Below are 26,277 nucleotides of genomic sequence, written 5' to 3'. Positions count from 1 at the left end.
CCCCCTCACAGGCTGGATGGAGGATCCCCCTCGCCGGCTGTGGCTCTGGGCAGCAGGGACCCTGCCAGGATGCCCTGGAGGGCAGGGGCCACCTGGGGTCCGGGCTCTGCCACTCCAGCCTGGAGCCTCTGGGCAGTGAGGGCAGGGGAGGACGTGGCCTGAGGGCCTGGTTGGCTCCTCACAGCCCTCTGTGACCCAGTTTAAGGCCCGGTGGCATCTGCTGCCAGGCAAGGAACACATGTAAACACCAGTGGGGGAGGAGAGCGGAGCTATTTGGGGCAGGAGACGGATGAAGAACTAGTCACTGTTCCCCGTGGATCTTAGCCCGTTTCCTTTCCCTTTTGGGTTTCAGCTGTGCCCTAATTCTTTCCCGGTACAGGCTGCTCGGGGTATCTGAGCGCAAGGCCGCAGAGACTCGACCCGGGTTCACTGATTCCATTTTGGACAGGGGTGCGCGGTGGGACCTCGGACTCGTGTCCCCAGTAAGGGAGCTGCTGTCTGCTGGCGGCCCGCTGGCTCATGGGGATGGAGTCCTCACCTCTGCCAGGAAGGGCGGGTGGGTCTAGTCTTTGAGTCCAGCGTGAATCCACGGCCGGACCTTGTGCTGAGCCCTGCCGTGACTTTCTGAGTGTCCATCCAGCCCCCTGAGGTGGAAACAAGGAGGATGCTGACCTCAAAACCTCCGGCCCGGGGTGTGGGAAGATGGCCTTGAGCAGGGGGAGTCAAGAGGGTCCCAGAAGGAAGTCGAATTCCACTCGGCAACTTGAAGTGAAGCTACTTTCGTGAAGGGACAGAGAGCTGTGGGCATCGATCGTGACGTGTCCCAGTGAAGGAGGGCATTTCAGAAACTGGCCACAGCCTTCAGCCACAGGGACAAGGACAGAAAGTCTAGTTGCTGGAATCCAGTGAGAACGGCAGGTACGGAGGAGAGATCCCGGCAGGAACTGGGTCAAGGAGGGACCCTGCCACTGGCAGCACAGTGGCCCCAGCCAGAAGGGACAGGGAAGAAGTACCCCAACCCCTTCCCTTCCTACCTCATGCCTGCCGGTGCCTCCCATTGCCCAGGGCAAGCCACGTGACATTTAGGGTCCCCCAGGTGACCAGTCCTCAGGAGCCAGCCTCCCGGGACGCAGGGAAGGACAGCCAGGGCATTTGTCATGGTAAAACGGGGACAAATGGAAAATCACCGCACAGCATCGTCTAGTGCTCCCTCCCAGAGAATAGAATTGAAAGCTGTGAGCCATTCTTATCTCAGGACGGGTAAAGATAGCCAGCTGCCCAGTAAGGCTTTTCATGGTGATGTGTTGGTCTCAGCCTATTGATAGCCCGGCTGTCAGCTAGGAACGCTGGTGGCACTCGTCCAGACCATATCACTTGCAGCCAGCCCCCGCGGATATCTCCCCCAGTGTGTGGCTGGACCAGCCTTTGTGGTTCGTATTAGGATTACAGGATGTGCTTCAGCAAAAACCATCAGGGAACTTTGAGGAACAAGATTTATTCCTCACAGGTCCTGGAGGGTACACAGCACACCTGAGGGGCCACACAGCCAGGTTGCAGGCAGAGAGAGAAAGAGAGAGATAACAGACCCGGGGATCTGCTTTTGTTAGGGTTGAAGGTAGGGTGTCGAGGGTCTCACGAGTTCATTCTTTATTGACTAATTTAAAGCACGCGACCAGGAATTAGGGTGCAGGAAGGAAGAAATAGGTCACTCACGCAGTTATGTAGGTTACCTGGGGCTTTCTGGAAAAGGGACCTTCATGGGTGAGGACCTTCACAAGCCTGATTCCTTATCTGGTTGTTTTGCTAGTGGCTGTGTCATACAGCTGGCAATATGTTTATTCAGGATGGATGTCTTTCAAAATGGATGACTCAGCAACCAAAAACTTAAAATGTCAAGCACTTAAGTTACACATATATAATATACTGTGCTTAGGACTTTGCAGGTGTTGACTCTCTTAATTCTCATAGTGACTATTTGAGGGATTGCTCGTCTATTTTCCACATTTAGTTTATCAGTGTGCCGGATATTGTATCTTGATGTTTAGCCCCATCTCTGCCTTTCTAAACTGTCCTAAGAATTGTAGTTGCTGAAAGCTGGTCACGTTTCTCAGAGTCCCAACAGGCTTCAAATTTAGATTCTCAGGCGAGTTTTAGGAGGCAGAAGACAGAAGCATTGTCTGCCCTTAGCACTGTACACAGGCATGCAGATTTCAGCAGAAGACGGTTGTGAGGTTTTGCCATTAACTTTGGATGTCCTCTGGCAAATTGTTACTCTAATGCTGAAGAGAATAATAAGATCATTAGCAGTGAGTTCCTATGATTCCTGAGGCTTACAGAGCTTCTAGACGCAAGCAACTGTTTTTCCTGGTCTTTGCACTCAAACCCTTTTAATGGTTCTGTAAGCATCCATCTCTATGTACTATATCCCTTTCAGTTTGAGATACATAGAGTATTTTCTATTTTCCTGATAGAATCCTGACTGATACAGTTATTTGGTATTGAAAGTGGTTTCAGGAAATACAACTGCAAAGATGGGAATCAAAGATTTCTTGTCAGGCTTGATTTGATTTGAAGGCAGTAATGACCTCGTCACTGGTGGAAAATGCGATTCTGGGAGTCCAGGGTATGCAGTGTCAAAACAGTCTCTCAAATTATTACCTGTCATTCTTGGAATCCTATTAAAGGAGAACAAGTGGTTTTTGCAATAGAATTTTCTGGTGGAAGAGATAAGTACAAGGGCTACTGTCACTGAATGCAATGGAAAGTTTACCAGAAAAACAGCAACAATAATATTGGAGTTTTACATTTTCAACCCAAAGGCATCATCTAAGGCCCAGAGAAGTTTCTACAACTGCCCTAAAAGAATCTCTCATCTACTGTATCAAAAATCAGGCCCAGAGTTCTTCCTGCAGGTAGCAGAATGACTACATAACTTGAATTCACAACTTCTTTAGGTGCTTACATGAAAGGTGATTAATTGGAAAAGAAGGTGACCAAGAAAATTGCAATGGAATATTTGGATGGATTAAGATGAATTAGTGTACTTTAAAACCTCAAATCCCAGGACTTCCCTGGCGGTCCAGTGGTTGGGACTTTGCCTTACAAGGCAGGGGGTGCGGGTTCGATCCCTGGTCGGGGAACTAAGATCCCCACATGCTGCACAGTGCGGCCAAAAATAAATAAAATAAAATAAAACCTCAAATCCCACTGAGCTTCCGTTCCTATTAGAAGCAGCCCTTCTACCCCTTTCTGGGAAGGCTAGTCTCCGTTTCCATGAAGACTTTATAATGACTTAACTGAAATACTTTCCCAGGGGATGCTGATTCTCCCCATAACCCACCCCTACCACCTCTCAGGGCAGTCGGAACCATAAGTAGAGCCATCACAATAGACTTCATAGGGGATCAGTTCATCTGACCCGGCAGAAGATATTATACACATTAGAAGAACTGCAACATTCTGCTAATGTATGTTTGTAGACACCGGAGGATTATGTGGGAGAAGAGATTCTAAAGGAGTTAAGCAAAGGATAAAGTAAAATGTGATTTGGCCAAATTTATCAATTTGGGTGCACTTAAGAGAAAATCTGTGTTCAAATGAATTATCTGGAGCAGCTAGAAATGGCTCTGTTTGTTTAGTTGACAGACTAAAACCCTGGACAAAAATAAATGGCCTACATTAAATGGAATTCTTTTGTAGAGCATAAAAGAAGGAATACAAAATCTTGGATAGGAATGTCAGAATGGATTTATTAAGGGTGACCTGCTCACCCATGCCCTAACTCCATCCCTTAAATGAGTCCTGAGGACACCATGTTAAATTAGGCATTGCAAAGTACATTTCCATAAGGAACATCAGCATCCTTGAAAGACCCTGTTGTCGCCGTCGTCTGTAGGCTGAGGATGATGTAACACGTAACCTATCTTCTGGGAGGTTGATTACACTTGACTTCTTCCCTTGTGGAGTAAGCAGTAATTTTTCGTCATAGAAATAGGCATTTATTCTGTATATGGATGTGTCTGCCTTGCTCACAAAGCTTCTGCCACCCCACTAAATGCCTAGTTATTCATCATGTGGTTTTCCACTGGGCACAACTTCTGATCAACTGGTTATAATGCAACAGAAGTGAGGCAACATGTTCGTGTCCGTGGGATTCACTGCTCTTACCATGTATCCCAGCACCCGGAAGCAGCACGCCTGCCAGAAAAGAGGAACGGCCTACTGAAGTTTCTGTAACTGAGTCTATTGAGATCTAACAACTTACGAGGTTGAAGTGCTCTTTTACAAAGTATGGTGCATCTCAAGGGCCAGTATTCAATATAATGTGCTGATTCTCCCATGACCAGAAAACATGGGTTTGTAAATCAAGGGTTAGAAAAGCAACTGGAATAGTAATTGATTCCAATTACTATTCACCTAATGATCTGCTCTAAAAGTATTTTGCTTCTTATCACAACTTTGAGCTGTGAAGGTTTACAAGTCTTAGTTCCTAAGGGAGGAATGCATTTATTGAGAAACACAATGGATCTATCGACCTGAGAGTTGAGACTCCATCCTGGCTGCTTGGAGCTCATCAAGCCGTTGAACCAAAAGGCAAAGAAGGAGTTAATGTGTTGACTGAGATGATTGATGCTTCTTTTTTTTTAAAGACTTATTATTTATTTATGTATTTATTTACTTTATTTTTGGCTGCATCGGGTCTTAGTTGCGGCATGCGGGATCTTTCGTTGTGGCACACGGGCTCTTCGTTGTAGTGTGCGGGCTTCACTCTAGTTGTGGCGCACAGTCTCCAGGGCACATGGGCTCTGTAGTTTGCGGCACGCGGGCTCTAGTTAAGGCATGCAAGCTCATTAGTTGTGGCACGTGGGCTTAATTGTCCCGCGTCATGTGGGATCTTTAGTTCCCTGACCAGGGATCGAACCCGCATCCCCTGCATTGTAAGGCAGATTCTTTACCACTGGACCAACAGGGAAGTCCCTGATTGACGTTTATTATTGAGAGAATAGAGCTATGCTGCAAATAGAGTTTGAACAAGGAGGAATATGTCTGGGGGGGGGGGGGGGTCCATGCAATCCTCTGGGGATGCTGTTAGTATTTCATTATCCATAGGGAGAAATTAATGGAAAAGTATAATAACCCAATCTAGGCAAACCACCAAGAGCTCAGAACTGAAAGTTTGGGTCACCCCACCAAGTAAAGAACCACGATCAGCTGAGCTTCATTCAAGTTGGAAGAAGGAATGTACAAATACCAACCTCAGAATCAGCTGTAGACTTGAGAAGTATAGTAGCTATCCAGGAACACTTTCTCCATTACATTTTTGATTGATATAGTTCATGAAAGAAGCCTTGCTTTGCCTTCCTTTTTTTTTAGTGATTCCTCTGAGAGGGAATGCAAGAAACTAAATCTGAGGGGGAAGACTGCTTTCATAATCTCAAGTGTAAACCATGAATAGGCTTTTCTGATAAAAGCTTTAAAGCCTGAAGAGATAAGAAAGGCAAGCATGTATTCCTTTAAACATTTCAATAAATTTGCAAAAATATTCAGCAACTATGCACATATTGTTTGTATACTTAAAAATGCAACAATTTTCATGCTTCCAATATTTTTTCCTGAGTGTTTTAAGGATATTTTGTTCTAGACGATTCAAAAGTAAGACTTACACACACATATAATATATATAACAGGAATTCTCCATATGATTAGCATTGTGGACAATCCTAACAGTGTCAAACAATGAGAAGCCAAACCTGATCACATCCGTATCGTAAGGAGAGCCTGGAGAATCACCTGTGTCTTTGTTTTCTGCTCAGTGCTTCTGGTAAGTTCAGCAGACGTACAGCCATGACTTGTTTCCAAACATCCAGACCCCCTCACTGGCTCACCACAATTACACGAGTGCTAAGTTCTAAGTATTCAAAGAAAGACTGCAGGTGTCGCTTTACTTCTCTCTGGTCCCTTTACCAAACCCCTACATCACTTATGACATTACTTGTTAATATTCCGCATTCCAAAATGAAAAATGCAGGTACACAAGTTTGCTAAATTTCACTTAACCAAATAAATTTAAAAATAGATAAAATACTTAAGTTCCTGCAACACAAAACTTGGTTTTCATATTCATTAGAACATTTTAGAATTACTCAAACACGAGTATTGAAAATGTGTGTGCTATTTGGAAGAGAACTACTGAACTTATTCTCCAGAAGAAAAAGCAGACCTGAAGCATCACATTACAGGAACACCTGAAACACGTTGACAAGTTCTTACCTTCTAAACTTCAACGAAAGCTGCTTGCACAAACTATTTAAAGAATATCTGCCCCTATTAAACAAGCCAGATACCTGATGTATTAAGGAAGTCAGAAGCTGAGTCACTTCATTTCTTTCTGTTGCCTCCAGTTGCTAGAATACTGGCCACTCACATAAATATGTTTAATATATCCATGTAGATTCCCAGCATCGAATTGATGGGATCATATTTTTGAACTGCATACACTGGTACTACTTCTGCACGCTTGATTACTTTCTGTGCATCATACAGAAGAAACATGCTGAAAAGAACTAATCCACCATAAACTGCCACTGGGTACAGAGTGGCGCCAGCCACAGTGGTAGGTGGAAGAAACACAGATCCTAGTGAGGACACAAAGACGACACCCAGGCCCACGCCCAGGGGTGCTCCCATGTTCAAAAACTTCTCACTGGGCGCACACATGGCCACAGTGGAGAGGCCTCCCACAACGCCAGCCGTGTACCATGCAGCTCTGACGAGAAGAGGCCCCCCTAATATCGTCAGAGGAGGCACCACTGCACCCATCACACCAGAATGTAGTAACCAAGCAAGATGCTTTGGGCCTGGGCTCTGGTCATATGATATCGACTGTACCAGCATCCCAGCTCCAATCATGGCTGCAAAGGTTGCACCAGTTGTCACCCAAGAGCCTCTCATCATGAATTCACGAGGGCAGGAGTTCTGCTCCCTGCCAGGGCAGACAAAGCTGTTGTGCCAATACTTCCCGCTAAGTACACATAGGTGGAATGAATTCTATCCTTCACATACTGAGGCCAAATTACAGCTTTTTCAGTAACTCCAATCTCATTAGACATTCCCAAGCCATAGTAGCACAAATCTCCAAGGCCAACAGTAGCCCCTCCATCAATAAACCATCTTCCCATCTGATCAATTTTAAATATTTTTTCCAATGATGGTTCCAAAGCTGCCTCCTTGAGTTCTTGGCTAGTTTTCCCACGCCAAATTCCAATTCTTGTTTTGGTGGCATATCCCCTGCTGGGTGTTAAGAGCCACCGAATTTTTGTGATGGAATTCTTCACAACAGGGGAGGCCTTGGTGAAAGCTGGGTGGAAAACCCAGGAAGGTAGTGTCCGGAGACACACAAGTCTTGCGGCCAGCATGGTGGTGCACCAGGTTTACCAAGCAGATCTGAAATGCTCAGTCCCTGGTCAACTCAAGCGCGCAGTTCCCCTTCCGGGCCGGCGAAACGCAACTGCACCCACCACCTGTACCCTCCGCCCATCTCTTACTGATAAAGCATTTTTTAAATCTGCTTTACGTGAATGATAGTTTGGTGTAGACAATTTAAATATGGTATTATTCCAATATCTTTTGGCTTCCATTGTTGCTGTTGAGAAGTCTGTCAATTCAGTGTTCCTTTATAAGTACACTCTCTCTTGCATGTGCTGATTTTGAGATTTTCTCTCTCTGTTGTTTTGCCATTTCACTAAAATGTGCTTAGAGATATATTTCTATAAATTCTGCTTGGGATTTTTGGTTTCCTGAACTGGAAGATTCGTATCTTTCATCAGTTATGGAAAATACTTGGTCATTAATTTATTGGACATTTCCTTTTCTCCATTATTTTTGTTTGTCTCCTTCTAAAACCCCAGTAGTCATATGTTAGACCTTTTCAATCTACCCTCCTTATTTCTTAACTTCCCTTTCACATTTCTCGTGTCTTCTTTTAGCATTTTGGGTAATTTGTTCAGATTCATCTACTGGTTTACTGATTATATTTCTTATTTCTATAAAGTCTGTTTGATTCTTTTTCAATTCTGCCTGGTCATCTTTGACATTATTTTGCTTTCAGTGTCAAGTTTTCAGTTCCCTCTTTTTTGAAATATAATTGTTTATATTTATTATCTAGTAACTTATATGGCTGAAGTCTTTAGATGTATAATCTTCTATTCTTCCTGCACTTTCTCATGATGGCTGTTTCCTATATGAGTTTAGCAATTTTACATTTTGGACTCATGTTTTGCTGAACTTAATCTATGGGACTATGTAGGGAACTATGATTAGAGTTGCCAGAATTAGGAGAAAAACAACAACAGGATACCTAGTTAAATTTGAATTTCAGGTAAACAACTAATATATTTTGTATAAGTATTTCTCAAATATGTTATGCTGCATATTTATATTAAAACTTTTTTCATTGTTTATTTGAAATTCAAATTTAATTCTATGACATGTATTTTATCTGGCAGCCCTACCTATGCTGGAGATACATGTCTCTAGAGAAGATTTGTTCTTCTTTCTTGAATCTCTTGAGAGATTAAATTAAATTAAATTAAATTTTCAGTTTGGTGTTTTTGATCTATGTACATGGTTAACTTTGAACTCTAGACACCTTTGAGGGTAGGGTCATGTTTGCCATTTCTCTAAGGAGAGTTCTTCCCCCTTCTGTTGCTGAGACTAAAACAAAGAATAGTCTCCTTTCATCAGAGGATTTTTTCTCTGAGCTCACACTTTCTCTGAGGCTATAACCCATTAAGTGTCCATTCTTTGTGAATGGTTCTCAGTTCCTACAACCTACCCTCCAAGAGCTCAAGCCCTTGTTCCCTACATCAAGGGTCCCCAACTCCCCAGACCACAGACCAGTGCCGGTCCTTGGCCTGTTAGGAACCGGGCTGCACAGCAGGAGGTGAGCGGCCGGCAAGTGAGTGAATCTTTATCTGTATTTACAGCCTCTCTCCATGGCTCGCATTACCTCCTGAGCTCTGCCTCCTGTCAGATCAGCGGCAGCATTAGATTCTCATAGGAGCGCGAACCGCACTGTGAACTGTGCGTGTGAGGGATCTAGGCTGCACATTCCTTATGAGAATCTAATGCCTGATGATCTGAGGTGGAGCTGAGGCAGTGATGCTAGCGCTGGGGAGTGGCTGCAAATACAGATTATCATTAGCAGAGAGGTTTGCCAGCACAGAGACCATAATAAGTCAATTGCTTGCAGACTCATATCAAAACTCTATCAGTTGACTTCCCTGGTGGCACAGTGGTTAAGAATCTGCCTGCCAATGCAGGGGACATGGGTTCGAGCCCTGGTCTGGGAAGATCCCACATGCCTCAGAGCAACTAAGCCCATGCGCCACAACTACTGAGCCTGTGCTCTAGAGCCCACAAACCACAACTACTGAAGCCCACATGCCTAGACACTGTGCTCGGCAGCAAGAGAAGCCACCGCAATGAGAAGCCTGTGCACTGCAACAAAGAGTAGACCCCGCTTGCTGCAACTATAGAAAGCCCGCGCACAGCAACGAAGATCCAACGCAGCCAAAAATTAAAAAAATTTTTTTAAATTTAAAAAACCCATCAGTGAGTGGCAAGTGAAAACAAGTTCAGGGCTCCCACTGATTCTGCATTATGATGAGTGGTATAATTATTTCGTTATATATTACAATGCAATAATAGAAATAAAGTGCACAATAAATGTAATGCGCTTGAATCATCCCAAAACCATACCCCCTCTGGTCCGTGGAAAAATTGTCTTCCACAAAACTGGTCCCTGGTGCCAAAAAAGTTGGTGACGACTTCCCTACATGACCATTAAAACCCAAGAGTCTGGATTTATACCTCTTGTTGGCTTTTTAGTCTGCATAAGAACTCTGGACTCTTACTTCTGTTTTGATTTTGATTCCCTAAACATTTCCTTTCCTGTAGGCTCAGGATTTTTTTTTTTTTTTTTAATTTTATTTATTTATTCATTTATGGCTGTGTTGGGTCTTCGTTTCTGTGCGAGGGCTTTCTCTAGTTGCGGCAAGCGGGTGCCACGCTTCATCGTGGTGAGCGGGCCTCTGACTGTAGCGGCCTCTCTTGTTGCGGAGCACAGGCTCCAGACGCGCAGGCTCAGCAATTGTGGCTCACGGGCCTAGTCGCTCCGCGGCATGTGGGATCCTCCCAGACCAGGGCTCGAACCCGTGTCCCCTGCATTGGCAGGCAGATTCTCAACCACTGCGCCACCAGGGAAGCCCCTAGGCTCAGGATTTTAAAGGAGCTTCTGGCCTTCTCCTCATCCTACTCCCACATCCTTGTCTGGCCAGCCTGGTGCCTTGGGAAAGGAGCAGAATAATTGATGACTATGCTTGGTTGGGGAATCACTGTCTCAGAGTTATCTCAGGATGGTGGTCTACATGAGCTTCATCTGATGGTAAACAGTTGGGGAGATGCGATTATAAAACAGCCCAGGAAGGAAGAATCCTAACTTTCTTTCTACAATGCTTCTGGGTACTAAAAAAAAATTACCATCATTCTCATGTTTTGAGATTCTTCTGTGTTCCAGGTTTCTACTAAGGACTTTACATGTGTAATCTCCTTTAATTTAATCCACATAACTTATTTGAGGGCGGCATTACTGTCATGCTACAGATGAGAAAAGGTTCAGAAGAAGAAGGTGAAGGAGCTAGGTCAGAATCACAAAGCTAGAGTAGTGAGGCCAAAATTCAGACCTGAGTCTTCCAAAGCATCATGCTGTCTAGCCCAGGGAAACCTAAATGTGGGCTTTCTGTGGGTTCAAAAGGGAAGGCACATACCATACGTAGGTGGCAGGAGCCAGGGGTCTAAACTCAGGCAGAACTCTGAGCTAGTGAACAGCCAGCCCAGGGACACTTCCCCATCGAAAGGTAGTGGGATGACTCCACCCAAGAGAATAGACTGTGAGCTCCTTGACCACAGGGGTCTTGACTGTCTTGTCAACCACCATATCGCCATCACTTAGAACAGCACACGGTAGCCTGGATGTGTACGATGAATGAATACAGTGTGTTGTCTACACAGATGGCAGGCAGGGGAAGGGAAACTTTGTACTGATTTTCCAATACTGGGTGCATAGTCGCAACTAGCAGCCAACCTTTGGATATGGTTAACCTCAGAGGAGAGAGTAGGTGTAGAGCGGATACTTTTCAGTACAAAGCCAGTGGGAACACACTTGGTGTAGAGCCCACGGCTTCACAAACCTTGTGCACTAACCCACTAAGCTACAAGCTACCCAGCCCAGACAATATGTTGAGGAGACCTGATGTAAATTAAGACAACGCGTCAGGAACTTACAGAGTTCTTGAGAAGCAATGTGCAGCCGTCAGAACGCACCACCGATGTATGACTGAGCCTCCACAGAGGTGTTTCCGAGAGATCTGGATACTCACTTGCCATGGGAACTCACCTTCCTGGACTCCAAACAGTTCATGAACTTGTACCAATGTTGAGTTTGAAAACTTGGGTCTGTAGCCACATGGAGCTTCATCTGAAAGGGAAAAGAAAGAGCCATTCGCACATGAGAAATCCTTCTTATCCCGTATTCCCAGCATCTTCCCAGCTAAGACCGGTGATGGAGCTGAGTGAAGTGAGGTGGTGCAGGGGGGATAGACCTCAGACAACACCAGCCAAACACACCTCCTTTACCGTCTGTCCCTCACATTCAGGAAGAGCTGTGAGATCTGGGGAGGTCAGGGTGGAGATCCATCAGAAGCTGTGAAGGTGTTGGTGGCAACGGAGAAGTGCCAAAGATGTGCCGGGTCCATTCAGGAAACAGGAACCATGCAGGACTGGAACAGGGCAAGCTTAATATCAAGAATTATAAACTACAACAGAGGAGTAACTACAAAGGGTCAAGAGGACTCCAAGAATATCTCAGGGTTAGGGAAGAAAGGAAGGACCAAACCTGGCGGGGGAGTCCCTCTGCAAGGTTGGGATTCACAACTCACTTTTCAGCCCAAGAGAAGGCAAACGTTTGCTAGTCCCCACTGCTACACATGCAGGAAACACCCCTCCAGAGTACAGCTGGGCTAGAGCATCCTTCCTGGGTGCAGGTGGACTGATGGCTGGGGGGCAGGTGCATGGAGGGAGCTGAGGTATGCTATTTACTAACTGTTTTTGTAAAAAGCTATTTAGATATTAGGGATAGTAATTCTTTATCTGAAAAAATATTGTAATTACTTTACCCAATTTGTCAATTTCTTTTGTCTTGACATTCAGGAAATTAAAATGTGTTGCTGGGTCGAAACTTTCCCTTTATAAATTTTCCCTTAGGTGCTTAGAAAGTCATTCCCTTTGCTAAAAAAATTATTAGAGGAGTTTCTCTTTAAGGAGTCTGCCCAGGTCCATCTGTCATGGTTGCCTTTGACGTGGCATAAGAACATCAGTAATCTCTGGAGTCCCTCCTTAGCCAAATCAGCTGTATCATTTGCTCTAATCCTTCTCATCCAATACTTCATAGGAAGAGTTTACCCAGTGGCCTTCTTCGGTTGATTGAGGGTGGATATTTCTTATCTCATCCCTTGCCCCTGCTTTTCATATTGTCTCTGAATTTTGGAATCCAGACTTGAAATATTACTCAGCCATAAAAAAGAACAAAATAATGCCATTGGCAGCAACATGGATGGACCTAGAGATTGTCATACTGAGTGAAGTAAGTCAGACACAGAAAGACAAATATCATATGATATCCCTTATATGTGGACTCTAAAAAAAGGGGGGTATAAATGAACTTATTTACAAAACAGAAGTAGTGTCACTGATGTAGAAAACAAACTTATGGTTACCAGGGGATAAGAGGGGGAGGGATAAATTGGGAGATTGGGATTGACATATAGACACTAGTGTATATAAAAGAGATAACTAATAAGAACCTGCTGTGTAGCACAGGGAACTCTACTCAATACTCTGTAATGGCCTATATGGGAAAAGAATCTAAAAAAATAAAAGAGGGGATATATGTATATGTATAACTGATTCACTTTGCTGTACAGCAGAAACTAACACAACATTGTAAATCAACTAGACTCCAATGAAAAATTTTTTTTAAACTGCAAAAATAAATAAATTAGGGCTTCCCTGGTGGCGCAGTGGTTGAGAATCTGCCTGCCAATGCAGGGGACACGGGTTCGAGCCCTGGTCTGGGAGGATCCCACATGCCGTGGAGCAACTGGGCCCGTGAGCCACAATGCTGAGCCTGCGCGTCTGGAGCCTGTGCTCCACAACAAGAGAGGCCGCGATAGTGAGAGGCCCGCGCACCGCGATGAAGAGTGGCCCCCGCTTGCCGCAACTAGAGAAACCCCTCGCACAGAAACGAAGACCCAACATAGCAATCAATCAATCAATCAATCAATCAATCTTTAAAAAAATAAAAAAATAAAAAATAAATAAATAAATTAATTAATTAATTAAATTAAATACATAAATCAGTTTGAAGGGTCCCTTTCTCTCACCTTTGCCCTTGACCTCCTCTCCTCCCCACCATCCCCCCCACCTCCTCAGAGTCTCTCACATTCTCAGGTGAGCACACACATACGGATACACACCCATCAGGTGCTCCCAAGGTCGCTTTGGGTGAATACATGGCAGTGTTTCAGCGCAGCTCTTCCAGGTACCCCAGGCTTGCTTCAGGTTGGCTTCTTACATTGACGCTCTGTGGCAGGCAGTCTTCTATGTACTCTGGCCGCCTCAAATACAGCATCTGAGACAAATGTTTGTTCTTACCTTAGGAGATTTAAAGTAAATCAGAATTCAGTGCTTGAACCCTTCATCCAGGCTTTATTTCAGTCCTCTGAGTTTGTTGCCACCACGTTTAGGAACATGTCAGGTAACTGGTTGCAATGGCTGAATTAATGTATTTTGCTCAAATCACTAATGAGAGCTCTACAACTAGGAGCATGTGAACAAATGATCAACATTCGCTTCCTGTCTAATGCTGACAAAACGTTTAAAATGAAATGAAAAGAGCTGGCTGAGTACACTGAGCTTATGACAATAAATTAGGAGATATTTATTTTAGGAGATGTCACTTTCCAGAAACTGGCACTGTCTTTTTTTTTTTTTTTTTTTTTTGCTCCTCCTCTGCTGTCAGAATATTGTACTTCAAGTCAGTTGTTCTTAACGTTTCTCTTTTCCCTCAGTTCATCCCCGGGTGAATGCGGGGATACAGGGAACATAAATTAGCTCTGGCCCATCTTGCCCGCAGACCTTCTCTCCCCCACCCCCCTGGAGCTGTCACTTCTTCCACACAGTCCCTGCCACCCCGACATTCCCCTGAATCCAGACCCTGACCCCGGGCAGATTCGGGCCTGGCCGCCATCTTCTCCTGTCTTGGCTTCAGTTCAGCATCTCTTTTTAGGACCTTGGCGATGGTCTTCTTACTATCGTCCTGGGCTCTGGTACCTCACTCTCTTCTCGCTCCACCTTGTACCTTGCACGCAGCTGTCTCAGTTCTCTTTCCATCACCTCAACATGACCTTGCTCATTTCCTTCTCAGCACCCTGGGATGGCCCCTTCCAATGACCCTAAACACAGCAAAGTCCCAATCCTCGGCATGACACGTAGACCCTCAGTGATCTGGCGTGATCCACCTACGTTTCCGGCCTCACTTCCCGCTACTCCCCAATGCCTTGGCTGTGCTGTGAGTCATCCCTAATTATTTTCACATCTGGGGCCACAATGACCTTCTTCTTTGCCTTCATGCCTTTGCAGTTCTTTTCTCTTTGCCTTAGATACATCCTTTACCCACCTGGGAAACTACGTAGCCTTCAACAGTTATTTTCTGCTCTGTGGTCCCAAAGCACCTTGAAAATGCTCCAATAGGGCACTGACCACATGGTGTTAATTACCTGTTGACATGTCTCCCTGACTGGACTATAAATATGTGGTGAATATAAGCCATATGTTGCCATCTTCGCATTGCTAATATCTAGCACAGTCTTTGAACGTGTTAAGAATTCAGTAGATGTTTGTTGAATAAATGAGTGAACAGAAATGCCATACATTTCCTAAATGTTTTGAGCACTTTATAATTTCAGCTTATACAACCTTTTGGAGGAATTCTGTACAAGGGTTCACTACCCATGATTTTGTTTAGTATTTTCTGTTATTTATCTCAATCTTAGCTTTTTCGATCTTCAAGTTGTGCTCTGGACATCTGGTTTAAGGAATCGAATCAGGAAGTCTTAGTTTGGTAGCCATGAACCTTGGAAACATCCTGTACTCTCTCTCTTGAACTGGTTAAACTTGGAATAGTGGTGAAGATCTATCAATTATTCATTCATTCCTTCATTTAAGAAATATTTATTGAAAAGCAACTAGATATATGTATGACCTTAGTAGCAAATTTGGGCTTCAAACCCAGGTCTACTCATTTCTAGTTCAATGCTAGTCCTTCCACATAGACCAGCCATAAAACCTAGCCCAGCCTCTTCTTCAAGGAGCCTAGAGACCTGGTCATTACAAGAGTAGCAGCTAACACTTTCTGTGGACTAGACACTGTTCTAAGTCCTTTATATTAGACATATTAACTCCTTTAATTCTCACTCGTGAGTTGGGTTCTATATATTATTATCTTCATTTCACAGAAGAAGTAACTGAGGCACAGAGAGGTAAAGTAACTTTCTCACGGCCACACAGCTAGGAAGCGCTAGAACCAGGAATTGAAGCCAGGCATTCTGGTTCTAGAATCACTGGAAATTGGCCTTCAGTACACAGTTCTGGCCACTGTAGCACTTGGGATTCTTGTTTCAGGGTTGCTTCTCAGGACACAGCCCTTCGTACTGAAAGATGCAACCTCTCTATTCTAACATACACTTTATATATCTTCCTCACACTAGACTCCATGAGAACTCATTGTTACTTTTCTGCCTTACGAGCATAAAATCCTAGGAGACTTTGCCGTCGAGGATTTCCACTGGCTGTGCATTTTCCACGATGCATCAGCCTGAAACCCATCCCCAATTGTTTTCAGGCCCCGGAATGCATCTCTATTCCACTTCCCTTATGCAAATGCTCATTTATCACGGCTCCACCACCATTCTGCTGGATTACTCGGCCTCTTTGTTAATATATTTAGATATTTTCAGTAAAACTCAGTAGTTTCAAATAAAATTGGGTTTGTGGTTTGAGTTTTAAGATGTAATATTCCTGTTGCTTTGTTGGAACTGTAAAATAACTGTAAAATAATTTGGAGGAAAGATGGCTTATAAATACATTCATACATACTCGCTCACACAATATACTCACGCAGCAAACTGAGGATATTCAGACTATGGCCTTATAATTTTATCAGAATGAAAGAAGACACTGAGAAATAATATACACAGCCTATTCTAGAGTTCCTCACGGTGCAGAATACTGTAAACAAAGTGAAAAGAAATCCACAGAATCCCACTGCTATCCACAGATCAGAGGGCAAGAGCCTGTGGCCCAGGCAAGAGAAGGCAAGGACAGGGAGCTGCTTCTTTTGAGCTACTTGACCTCTCCTGGAACAGTCTGGAGATGACAACCAACCATGTGATACTTCCTTCACCCACCTTTGACATGGCTTTTTTTTTTTTTGGCTGCACCATGGGGCATGTGGGATCTTAGTTCCCCGGCCAGGGATCGAACCCGAGCCTCCTGCAGTGGAAGCATGGAGTCTTAACCACTGGACCGCCAGGGAAGTCCCTGGCATGTCTTCTTAATGGTCAGCGGCAACTAAACTTCACAGCAGGTACTAGAGCTATCTTTGCAGAGAAAAAAATACATTCCAACTCAGGAAGTAAGAAAGGCATTGAGTTCCAAGAAGATTACCACAAAAAGGAAAGAACTTCCTGAAATCCAAGGCTACCCCTACACATGAAAAGATTTTATCTGAGCTGTTGGAACTTCACCCCCTGCCCTGGCCCCCTTCAGAGGGAAAGCATCCAATAAAATATCTCCAGATCTAGACTGGTCGTGATCCCAAGTCCCTCACCACTCTCCTCAGGCAGACTGAACAGATATTATAAATTATCAACATCCAGCCCTCTGGGTAAAGAGAAAAGATTATGGAAAGGCTTATATAAAAAGGGAAAGGCAGCAATGAGTTTCTATCTATACAGTATAAGGTGGAAGGCAGGTCTGCTGCAACTGGCCCCAAGTTAAAAGCAAACCAGCAAAAATATATAAACACCATGCAAAAGGGCTTCCCTGGTGGCGCAGTGGTTAAGAATCCACCTGCCAATGCAGGGGACACGGGTTCGAGCCCTGGTCTGGGAGGATCCCACATGCCGCCAAGCAGCTGGGCCCGTGCGCCACAACTACTGAGCCTGCGCTCTAGAGCCCGCGAGCCACGGCTGCTGAAGCCCGCGAGCCACAACTACTGAAGCCCGCGCGCCTGGAGCCCGTGCTCCGCAACAAGAGAAGCCACCGCAATGAGAGGCCCGCGCACCGCAGGGAAGAGTGGCCCCCACTCGCCGCAACTAGAGAAAGCCTGCACGCAGCAACGAAGACCCAACGCAGCCATAAATAAATAAATAAATATTTTAAAACCATGCAAAAATATTACAAAAAAAGAGAAACAGAATGTACAAAATACACATGAATAATATATTTGTTTAGCTATTACCAGGAGGGAAGAAACAGGTTAGAGGTATATCATGCAAGGACATTAAAGAAAACGTGGAACACTATGAAATAAGAGAAAAGGACGAAGTAAAAAGGCACTACCAGAGACAAAGAAAAAATAAAGACACATAATAGCATTGAAAAATTAAAACCAGTTAGATGGACTAGGAAATTTGAACCAACTTTCTTGCTGAGGATAAATAAAAGTGTTAAAATATCACTTGCTTGAAAGCACTAGACAGCAAAGTTTGTGAAGAGTTATGGGCCAATATTTAGGAAGAGAAACAAATTTGTGGGCACAGTTTGTGGAGAGTCATCTGACAGGCTGGGCGGTACTTCTGACAGCCTTGCAGAGTGAGGAGGGGGACCCCAGGACCCATCAATGGCGAGGGACCTCATGAATTCTGTGGCTTTAGTTAGGAGTTTAATGGTCTGCACCCTAGAAATAAGGGTGCATCAGCAGTAAACCAGGCTGCAAGTAAGTGTACATGTGGAATAATAACCACAAATTTCATCCCTCAAGAGCTGCTATAACATACTAGGCAATAATATATGGTGCAGAAGCTTCACATACATGACACATGACAATTTGAGTATCATGGATGTGAGGGACAGAGGTGAAGAAGAAAACGTTTTTGGAGTGTATTTGTAACTGTTAACATAATTACATAGATAATAAGTAACAGAGGTAATCTTTATCAACTTCCCCAAAACACACACACACACACACGCACACAAAACCGGAGAGAGAAAGGGAAAAGAAATGTGGAAGAGATGCCACAAATAGTGTGATGCTGGATTCAAACTTCAATGTATCAGTAATAAATTAAATTGAATCGAATTAAATTAAACGTGTTTAAAAAACAAAACTATATTCTTTGCCTTTTGTTATTGTTTTTGGCTTGAAATCTATTTTTTCTGATATGAGTACCCTCACTTTCCTTTTGTTTCCACTTGCATGAAATATCCTTTTCTGTCTCTTCACTTTCAGCCTTTGAGCTGAAATGAGTCTCCTATAGGCGGCACATAGTTGGATCTCGGTTTTATTTTCATTCATCCCACTACTCTGTGATTTTTGATTGGTGAATTCAATCCATTTATATTTGGAATGTTTATTGATATGTAAGGACTGACTACTGTCATCTTATTGTTTGCCTTCTGGTTATTTTGTATCTTCTTTCTTTTTCCCTCGTTTCTATCTACCTTTGTAAAGTGGTAGTTTTCCATGGTGATTTGCTCAGTCTCCCCTTTTTTTATGCTTTGGGATTCTACTTTTGGGACTTTTGCTTTGTGATTACCATGTGGCTTACATAAAACATCTCTTAGATAAAACAGTCCTTTTTATGCTGATAGCTCCTGATCTTCATTTGCCTATAAAGTTTCCACTCTTTTACTCCTTGACTTTTATGTTTTTGATGTCACAATTTACCTTTTTTTGTCCTGTGAATTCGTTGAGAAATGTTAGTACCTATAGTTATGTTTAATGCTCTTTTCCTTTAGCCTTTATACTATAAGTGGTTAACAACCATTCTCATATAGAGTTAGAGTTTTCTAATTCAGACTATTTTTCACCTTTGCTAGAGTATTGTGTGCTTTCGTTTACTTTTATGTCACTAAGTAGCATCTCTTTATTTCAGCACGAAGAATCTTTAGCATTTCTTGCAAGGCGGGTCTAATGGTGGTGAACTCCCTTAGCTTTTGTTTTTCTGGGAAAACCTTTATTTCACCTTCATATCTAAAGGATAACTTTGGCAGATAAAGTATTCTTTGCTGGCATATTTTATCTTACGACACTTTGACTATGTCACTTCACTCTCTCCTGGCCTGTAGAGTTTCTTCTGAGAAATCCACTGATAACCTAATGGGGGTTCTTTACAGTTACTTTCTTTTAAAAAAGGAAAAAAAGTTAATCTTGAACTCTACCTTATATTGTATACAAAATTTGGAACCAAACGAATTGTAAATCTAAATGTAAAAGACGAAAATAAAACTTTTTGGAAATAACATACGATAATATCAACTTGGGATGGGGAAATGTAAATTTAAGAAGTAAAATCATAAACATTTAGGAATAATAACAGCTAACAAATTTTTGGTATTTACAGTGTCTGGCACTGTTCTCTGAGCTTTGTGCATATTTAACCCTCACAATAACCCTAATATGGCCATTTTACAGATGGGGAAACTGAAATGCAGGGAGATTTAGAAACTCCTTCTAAGGTCCCATAGCAAGTACTTGGAGGAAAAGTAATTAGAAAGCAGACAGTCTAATTTCAGAGCTTACACTCTGCTACAGGTCTGATTGTGTTTATAATTTTGGAATGAAGAGGTCCTTCTAAGACATCAAATAAAAGCCAAGAACCATAAGTAAAAATATTGCTGAACTTCTAACATAAATTTAAGATTTGTTTAGTCCAAAATAGAATTGGAAGAGTATTAAAGAATTAGGAGAAAAGACTTTGTAGCACACATAAGAGACAAAGGGCTAATATCATTAAAATCAAAAAGATTCTGCCAATCGACTTACGATACCCACTCAAATAGAAATGATGGGAAAACTATACGAACAGGTCATTCTCAAAAGGATAAATAGAAAATGTTACTTATTTATAAGGCTGGGAGTTAGGGTAAAGGGTAGCCTTGTGGGCAGATACATTTCAGAAATACTGGATTAAATAAAATTAAACCACTTTCTCACTGTGAGATTTCTCTGAACCTTTAACATGTGGATATCCACCGTGACTCCAAGGAAAAGTACTGAAAGGAGCATTTCCAAATTTTGTCTAATCTTAGAGCTTTATTGCTATGCAGTTTCTAACAGAACGTGCTTTGGAAACTGCTGTGTTAACTCGTTTGCTCCCCACAATAGCCCTTTAAACTTTTCCCACTTTATGAGATTACATAATCTAATAAGGTGCTCTAAATTAATTAGGCCCTTATTCTACCACAACTCTGCTGCTTCTCCCAGAGTACTGAGCCCAGAAAGATCCTTAATGTGTTTACAAGGAGGGCAGTGGAGACTGGAGAAGCAAAAGCATTTGCTAATTGTTGCTCCAAGTCCCCTGTTCTTCCAGAACTCTGGGTCCAGACACTGGGGGGTCATTTTAACTGGCATGTTCACTGAGCCCAATACATCTTCTTCGATTAATCAACTGTACTCTCCTCATTTCCTGAGCCATTTGCTCTGACTTAGCACCCCCTTGGGCCTCTAAATCAACTCTATAGGAGCCAGGTAAGAGGTTGCAGGCTTCTTCCCATCCTCCACTCTGGCTTAGACTGGCACAGACCTGGAGCTTCCTGGGCACGTCCCTTGAGCGCCATGAGCAGTGGAATTAGAAGCTGCAGCATTTTCTTTTCATTCCAGTCCAGAATTTCCCAACCTGGGCCTCTAGCCAAAGCTGACAAAATGCCAGCTGCAGCTGCTTCAGTGGGGGCCATCACAAATGCATGGCAGAGCTGGTCCTGGGTGACATCACAGTAAGCCCAGGGTTAGAGAGGAAGCAGGGGACACAGGGCAGCCTGGCTCAGTGGCGTCCGCACAGCCCAATCCTCCCCTGTCTGCATTCTCTCTGCAGCGGGGACTAAAGGGGCACCGTATCAGGCACTCTTGTCTGTACCCACCCCTCCCAGCATAACTCTGAGCCTCTTGAAGAGCCATGTGTTCTAGTGTCTGCTTGGGCATTAAAGAGCTTTGGGTCTTTGGGTGAGTTGTCGTATTCTCTGGAACCAGATCTCAAAGCCTGCTATGACTTGTTAGGAGACTTGGACTTTATTATGAGGTTAATGGGGAGAGCAGTGGAATCAAAGCAGGTCATACAGACACATGTGCATTAAAAGATTACTCTGGGAGATTATTTTAGAGAGGATAAAACTAGAAAAGAGACTGTCATTTAGGAAGTGGCTCCGATAATACAGATGAAAGATGGTGATGGCCTCAAGTAGGAAAGAGGACAGGTAGTTTGCCAAGGCTGCCATAACAAAGTACCACAGTCTAGGCAACTTAACAGAAATTTCCCAGTTCTGGAGGATGAGAAGTCCCAGCTCAAGGTGCCAGCAGTGTTGGTTTCCTCTGAGGGCCACAGTGGAAGGCTCTGTTCCAGGCCTTTCCCCTTGGCTTCCAGACGGTCACCTCTTGCTGCCTCTTCACATGGTCATCTCTCTGTGCAGGGTACACTCCTGGTGTCTCTTCCTCTTTTTTTTAAGTTTTGTTTTGTTTTGTTTTTTTGATGTGGACCATTTTAAAAGTTTTTATTGAATTTGTTACAATATTGCTTCTGTTTTATGTTTTGGTTTTTTTGGTTGCGAGGCATGTGGGATCTTAGTTTCCTGACCAGGGATCAAATCCACACCCCCTGCATTGGAAGGCGAAGTCTTTACCACTGGACCTACAGGGAAGTCCCTCTTCCTCTTCTTATAAGGATGCCAATCATATTGGATTAGGGCCCCACCCTGAGGACCTCATTTTAACTTAATCAACTCTTTAAAGATCCTATTTCCAAATATGGTTACATTCTGAGGTACTGAGCATTGGGGCTTCAACATGAGAATTTTAAGGGAGACACAATTCAGCCCAAAACAGTGGAGTTACCAAGAAACAGATGTAATTGAGAGAGACAGAGGAGGCTGAATATAGAAGTACTGTGATTATTAAGCTACACAGGGTGAGTAGGCAGATACACATACAGTTCTGAAGGTTTGGGGGTAGAAGTAGACACTGGAAAGCCATCAGTCTGTTGAGATCACAGGAGTGGATGGGCTTGTCCACAGAGAATGTGTGGACAGAACAGCAAAAAGGGCCTCGGGCTGAGCCTGGAAGAACTGCCGACATTTATGACCATGTCCAGGAAGCAGAGCTGGAAAAGGAGGCTGGAAATTGCCGGAAGTGCTGGAGGAAAATCAGGAGCTGGTGTTGGTGTGGAAAATGGTACTAGAATGTTCCAAAGAGGAGGAATGCCTCCTGATTAAGGGAAATCCCTCCCTGTGTCCTCTAAATCTCTCAATCCTGCTGAAACTGATAGGTGTTGTTCCCGGGGCTCTCTGAAGAGCCCGGTCCTTTATGTCTCAGTGCAGAAAGAATTCGGCGAGAGGCAAAGTGATAGATAAGCAGTGATTTATTAGACTAGGACGCTTGTGAGGCTTACAAGCGGGTGGGTGAGAAGGTGCTGCGCCCTGAGAACTTAGTGGGCTACCGTTTTGTAATCAAAGGAAAAGTGGGGAGGGTGAAAAGACCACCTTCTTCCTCATTCTTGAGTAGACATCACGCGTCCATCATCAGCTCCTCCTCCAGATTGGGCAGGGGAGTTTTCTTGTCCCTACGTGGTCAAGCCAGGACTGTCAAAATTATTTCAGGTCTCTGTACAATGAGCACCTTTCCATAAAGTATTGGTTTTTATGTGTGCAGAGAGCATGTCCTAGGGATCATTGACTTACTGAGCTCACTGGGCAGGATGTGGGTCCCATGCCACCATTGTTTTATTGTTTTGGGGCTTCTCTCATGCTTCTGTCGCATGGTTTTGCTGCTAGGCAGGCCTGCTTGGTTTTGCGGTTAAGCAAACCTGCTTTCTTGAGTGATCATTAACTTACAGGGGTCTCCCATACTTTTTTCTTTACTTACAATCCCCTAGTGGGATTAACTATTTAATTGCCTAATTTGTCCCTTTACTCTGTCCCTATCACTCCCACAGGCGTGGGAATCTGATGCTATCAATCACATACTCTCCCCCGCCCCTCTTCACCCTCTTCCACATCTTCCTCACCTCTCTGTTTTAGTCATCCCCATCTTAAAATCTTCTAAATAAACGAGAGCCCCCCCAAAATGCCCTCCCTCTGCTCTGACCCCCCTTCCTCTCCACCCATACCCCGTCTCTTCTCGTTCACAACATCCCCTGTTGTCCAAAGAATGACTGTTTGGAGGATTGAGTGAAGGATGTACACACTGCCTGAAACAGCTGTTATCTACATGCGAAGGGAACACTCCTGCTTTCCTCTACTCCCACAAAACTTCTGACACCAGGCACTTCCCTGGGGGTCCAGTGGTTAAGACTCCATGCTTCCACTGCAGGCGGCACGGTTTCGATCCCTGTTCAGGGAACTAAGTGCGAGCGGTGCACTGATGGGCGGGGGAAGGAGTCAGGAAGCTCCTGACACCCGATGTGTGGGTTTTTCCACGCCGAGCTCTTCTCCAATTTCCGGTGGGCACTGACGGGGTGCCCTACAGTTTAACTCAATTCTGACGCTGCCCGCCTGAGGTCCGTGCAGACCCCATGGTCACCGGCTCAGCCCCACGAGACCACCCTCACTTCAGATGCCGACTGGAAGCCTAGGTTGTCACCTAGACTTCTAACCAAGTGGCTGTAGATCAGGGGTTCCCACGACCCCCTCCTCAGGTTTGCTAATTTGCTAGAATGGCTCACAGAATTCAGGAAAGTGCTGTATTTACTACTACAGTTTGTTAAAAGGAGCCAACTCAGGCACAGCCAGACGGAAGAGATGTACAGGGCAGGGTGTGGGGAAGGGGTGGAGGGCTGCCGTGCCCCTCCAGGCGTGCCATCCCCGTTCCGCGTGCACACCAACCCGGAAGCGCTCAGAACCCTTTCAGTTGGGGTTTTATGGCGGCTTCATTGCACAGCCATAATCGGTTAAATCACTTGTCATTGGTGATTAACTCAACCTCCAGCCCCTCTCGCCTCCCCCAGAGCTCAGGGGGTGGGGCTGAAAGTTCCAACCCTCTCATCAGGGGGTTGGTCACCCTGGCAACCAGCCCCCATCCTTGGGGCTTTTCAAAAGTCACCTCGTTAACACAAACTCAGGTGGGGTCGAAAGGGGCTCATTATGAACAACAGAAGACACTCCTTTCACCTTCATCACTTCCGTGGTGAGCGCCGGGCGGTGGGGATGCGTGGGCACGCCGTTGTACCAGGCGTCTGCCACCCTGAGTGACTTGCCCTGGTTTGTAAGATAGAGTCAGACTTCCACGGTCGCTGTTCCGCAAACGGCTGTAAATGGAGAAACGATGACGTTCCGGGTGGGCCGTGAAGGCACCGAGGAACGTGATGGAAATGCAAGTGCGTCTTGCCTCCCTCTGGCTTTGCAACTCCACTGGGTGGTGATGATTTGTCCTGCCCAGATGGAAAAGCCCCAGGGACACCCTCGGTTTATCCTTAGATCGTAGACCTGCAGTCACTTGAGTCCCAAACCAGGTTTCAATTTAGGAATTAGAGCATCCAAGCCCTCATCACGCTCCGGGGGGCGCTGAGTCTGACTCTAAATCAAACCTCCCCCGGGCCTGGGTCGGGTTAGGGCCTGGGCGGGGTTAGGGCCTGGGTCCGGTTAGGGCCTGGGTCGGGTTAGGGCCTGGGTCGGGTTAGGGCCTGGGCGGGGTTAGGGCCTGGGTCGGGGTAGGGCCTGGGTCGGGTTAGGGCCTGGGTCCGGTTAGGGCCTGGGTCGGGTTAGGGCCTGGGCCGGGGTAGGGCCTGGGCCAGGGTAGGGCCTGGGTCGGGGTAGGGCCTGGGTCTCCTCTCACCTCTGGCTCTGCTCACCCTCCCCCTGCTCAAGCTGCTCTTTTGCTCCTGCCAGGGATCAAAGTCAGGGGAAGGTGTGTAACAGGGAAGAGCCAAATCAGACTACATGTTAGATCCGTTTCTTTTCCTTTAACCTTTGCTTTCCACTGCTTTTGTTCACTAAAAGGATACTGTCTATACATAATGGCCAGCCTCAGGGAACCCTGCCCCTCCGCCTGAACGTTAAACCAAAGTGCCTTTGTTCAGGGAAACACCCGGACCCTGTCCACCTGTGGATGGCTGCAAGAAAGAAGAAATGAACACATCCCCTGGCTTCCCTGGTGGCTCAGTGGTTAAGAATCCGCCCGCCAGCAAGGGAAACCATAAACAAGATGAAAAGACAACCCTCAGAATGGGAGAAAATATTTGCAGATGAAGCAACTGACAAAGGATTAATTTCCAAAATATACAAGCAGCTCATGCAGCTCAATATCAAAAAAACAAACAACCCAATCCAAAAATGGGCAGAAGACCTAAATAGACATTTCTCCAAAGAAGATATATAGATTGCCAACAAACACATGAAAGGATGCTCAACATCACTAATCATTAGAGAAATGCAAATCAAAACTACAATGAGGTATCACCTCACTGGTCAGACTGGCCATCATCAAAAAGTCTACAAACAATAAGTGCTGGAGAGGGTGTGGAGAAAAGGGAACCCTCTTGCACTGTTGGTGGGAATGTAAACTGATACAGCCACTATGGAGAACAGTATGGAGGTTCCTTAAAAAACTAAAAATAGAACTACCATACGACCCAGCAATCCCACTACTGGGCATATACCCTGAGAAAACCATAATTCAAAAAGAGTCATGTACCACAATGTTCACTGCAGCTCTATTTACAATAGCCAGGACATGGAAGCAACCTAAGTGTCCATCGACAGATGAATGGATAAAGAAGATGTGGCACAGATATACAATGGAATATTACTCAGCCATAAAAAGAAACGAAATTGAGTTATTTGTAGTGAGGTGGATGGACCTAGAGTCTGTCATACAGAGTGAAGTAAGTCAGAAAGAGAAAAACAAATACCATATGCTAACACATATATATGGAATCTAAAAAAAAAAAAAAC

At 44.6% G+C, this 26,277-nt stretch overlaps 1 protein-coding gene and 1 pseudogene across 2 annotated transcripts in view; one reads left to right on the top strand and one right to left on the bottom strand.

The window, feature by feature from the left end:
• Positions 1-26,277, top strand: part of PRSS55 (serine protease 55) — a 54,774-nt gene that overhangs the window by 10,081 nt on the left and 18,416 nt on the right. The window lies entirely within an intron of this gene.
• On the bottom strand, positions 6,279-7,494 carry LOC118896720 (annotated as a pseudogene).

Source organism: Balaenoptera musculus, chromosome 6 (assembly GCF_009873245.2).
Source record: "Balaenoptera musculus isolate JJ_BM4_2016_0621 chromosome 6, mBalMus1.pri.v3, whole genome shotgun sequence".
Taxonomy (NCBI): Eukaryota; Metazoa; Chordata; class Mammalia; order Artiodactyla; family Balaenopteridae; genus Balaenoptera; species Balaenoptera musculus.
The sequence above is the reverse complement of the archived record's forward strand: the minus strand, read 5'-3'. Positions and strand labels throughout refer to the sequence as shown.